We start from the raw sequence: 3,896 nt of genomic DNA on the forward strand, positions 1-3,896 counted from the left end.
AAGTATCCAACCGGGAGATAAAGAGTATCTTGTCCAAAACAGTGAATGTTAATCAGACGGATTGGTCGAACAAGCTTGATGATGCATTATGGGCTTATCAGACTACTTTCAAAACTTCTATCGGGATGTCTCCATACCGGTTGGTATTTGGAAAAGCTTGTCATCTTCCAGTGGAACTTGAGCCCAACTCCATGTAGGATTTAAAGAAGTTGAATCTTGATTGGGATGCAACCGCTAACTTACGGGTTGAACATTTGAATGAATTGGATGAATTCTGGTACCATGCATATGCAGGTTCGTCCTTGTACAAAGAGAGAATGAAGCACCTTCATGACAAATATCCAAAATAAGGAGTTCAAGGTGGGCTATCTTGTTTTGTTGTTCAACTCACGATTGAAGATGTTTTTCGGAAAGCTGAAATCCAAATGGAGTGGTCTCTTTGAAATTGTGGGTGTGACACCTTTTGGTGCATTGGACTTGAAGAACAAAAATGATGAGGTATTCCGAGTCAATGATGACCGGGTGAAGCATTATTTGGGACAAGTTAATGATGACCACGTGATGACAGTTATTCATTTGAAGTGATGGTAATATGCGCCGTGCCGCGATGTTAAATCAGGCACTTCATGGGAGGCAACCCATGTTTTCTTTTTCTTTTCTTCTTTTGTAGATATGTGTTATTTTGTGTTAATTGTATATGAAGTGTGTTGCAGTAATAAGTGTGCTTTACAGGAACTGTGCTCAAAAAAATTGGCTAAGTGTGGAGAAAGTGCGGACCGCACAATTTTGAATGCTACAGCAGAAGGCAACTGCGGCCGCAGAATTCTTGTGCGGACCGCACAAATTGAGATGGGAAATTGCAAACTCTCTGAAGTTTGGTATGTCAGAGAATTGGCCATTTTGCAGCCACACATCGAATTATGCAGTCCGCAGCCAAAATCTGCGGTCACACCACAAATTGTGCGGACCGCAGATCAACAAGGCTATTGAGCCTTCAGGTAACAGAGTGCGGACGGTAGAAGGAATTTTGCGGCCGCACTCTTCCTTTGATTCCCCAAGGCCGCGTCTAAGTATAAATAGTAACCTTGGGCTATTGTACAAGTTTTTCCCTCTCTGAGCACTCTAAATTCTAAAAGTTGGAAATAATCTGTTCAATCATCTGTCACACTCCATACACATTTGTGATCACTTAGTTGCACTCCTTCATATCTGGTATGTTTAATTACTCAAAGAATTTATCACTTTTTAGTTAAATTTATAATTTGTTAGATAGTTTTAGGCCATTTGTCAATTGATTTCAATTTTACTACCATGTGGGGGTTAATCTGTGTTGGGTCAGTTGCTAAATGCTTTATGGGGATTGGGTAACTTGATTTGCATGCGTAATTGTTAATACCATGTTGACACTGTGAAAAAACATGAAAACCCTAGAGGTCTAATCGAGTTGATTTTGAAATCTGCGACCGCACAAGCAATTATGCAGTCCGTAGAGTTGAGATCTAGGGTCCTTGGTCAAGTAAGATTCTGCGGCCTCACTTGAAATTGTGCAGACCGTTGAAATTCCACCGCGGCCGCAGAAAAGTATGTGAGGTCACAGATTAGGCCAATCTCTGTCATTAGAGAGTTGGCACTTTTGGCAATTCTAATGTGCGACTGCAATGAGAAAAGTGCGGACCGCACTTTTATTTTGCGGTCGCACTCCAAATTGTGCGGACCGCAGTTCTATCTCTGCGGCCGCACTTCCAAATTATGCATTCCGCATAACCTAGTCTGCGGCCGCACTTGCAATTGTGCGGACTGTACTTCCCCACCCTGCACTCATGTGCTACAATGTGATATAATGTTTGTGTTCAACTGAATTACAACTCACTTCTGCTGTTGGTCAGATCTCGAGGTCGTGGTGACACTTCAAAGGGGAGGAGTAAGCTTTCTAGAGGCAGAGGCAAAAGCAATTTACCCCTCGCCCTCCAAAGGGTAATCAACAAGAAAGCTACAATAGGTCGAGGACGACAGCCTGAGCCCTCCGAATCTAGTTCATATGCCCCATCTTGGGAAGCATCGGAGGGAGACTCAGTGCAAGAGCAGCCTGCTATTCAATCACAGTCGAAACAGCCACAGGGAAGGTACCAACTTAGAGACGAACCTTCCTCCTTACATAGCACTTCCGAGGGTTTGGAGAGTGCAAGTCAGGCTTCAGAGCCCTCCGCTACAACTGTCTCTGAGGCATCCATCATGGGGGGTCTCATTTTTACAACAAGGCTTTGGACACCTTGCTTAGAAAGTATGGTGTCACTCATAAAGTTACGACTGCCTATCATCCTCAAGCTAGCGGTCAAGTGAAAGTCTCCAACCGTGAGATAAAAAGTATCTTTTCCAAAACAGTGAGTGCTAACCGGACGGATTTGTCAAAGACTTGACGATGCACTATGGGCTTATCGGACTGCTTTCAAAACTCATATCGGGATGTAACCATACCAGTTGGTGTTTGGAAAAACTTGTCATCTTCTGGTGGAACTCTAGTACAAAGCCAAGTGGGCTTTAAAGAAGTTAAATCTTGATTAGGATGAAGCCGCTAACTTGCGGGTTGCACAATTTAATGAATTAGATGAGTTCTGGTACCATGCATATGCAAGTTCGTCCTTGTACAAATAGAAAATGAAGTACCTTCATGAAAAATACATCTGAAACAAGGAGTTCAAGGTGGGCGATCTTGTTTTGTTGTTCAACTCACGATTGAAGATGTTTCCTGGAAAGCTAAAATCCAAATGGAGTGGTCCCTTTGAAATTGTGGGTGTGACACCTTTTGGTGCACTGAACTTGAAGAACAAAAATGATGAGGTATTCCGAGTCAATGGTCATCGGGTGAAGAATTATTTGGGACAAGCTGATGATGGCCACATGGTGGCAGTGATTCATTTGAAGTGATGGTAATCTGCATCGTGCCGCGACGTTAAATCAGGCACTTCTTGGAAGGCAACCTATGTTTATTTTCTTTTTCTCTTATTCTTTTATAGATAGGTGCTATTTTGTGCTAACAATATTTGAAGTGTATTGCAGAACTAAGTGTGATTTAAAGGAACTATGCTCAGAAAAAATTAGCTAAGTATGGAAAAAGTGCGGACCGCACAATTTTGAATGCTACAGCAGAAGGCAACTACAGCCACACAAATCTTGTGTGGACCGCACAAATTGAGATGTAAAATGCAAACTCTTTGAAGTTTGTTTGTCAGAGAAACAACAAAAGTGTGGCCGCACAACGAAATCTGCAGTTCGCACCAAATTCTGCGGCCGCACAGCTAAATCTGCGGACCGCAAATGATCAAAGGAAATTGAACTACCAGGTAGCAGAGTGCGGACCGCAGAATTACTTGTCCCTTAAATTTGGCCCTTCAGTATAAATAGTACTTGTGGGGCTACTGTTCGACTTTTTCCCTCTCTGAGTTCAAATTCGTAAAAATTGATATTTCTTGCTAAAGTAGTTGATCTCAAGCCTAACATCTGCGATCACTCTTCTGCATTACTTTAAATCTGGTTTGCTCATATCACTTCTAGGATTATTCAATTTTCTTAGTTTAATTTACAATTTGTTAGTTATTTTAGGTCATTTGTCACTAGAGGTCAATTTTATGTCTATGTGGGGGTATAAATTGTGTTGGGTCAACTCCTAATTGCTATTTGGGGAATGGGTATCTTGATTATTATGTTTTATTGCTATTACCATGTCGAATTTGTGTAAATATTGAAACCCTTAGAAAGTCTGCCCGATTTAATTTTGAAATATGTGGCCGCACAAGAAATTGTACGGTCCGCAGAAGTGGAGATTAGGGCAGGTGGTGAAGCATGATTATGCGGACCGCACTTGAAATTATGCGGACCGCAAAAATTCCACTGCGGCC

This window comes from Nicotiana tabacum, chromosome 12 (assembly GCF_000715075.1).
Source record: "Nicotiana tabacum cultivar K326 chromosome 12, ASM71507v2, whole genome shotgun sequence".
Lineage (NCBI taxonomy): Eukaryota > Viridiplantae > Streptophyta > Magnoliopsida > Solanales > Solanaceae > Nicotiana > Nicotiana tabacum.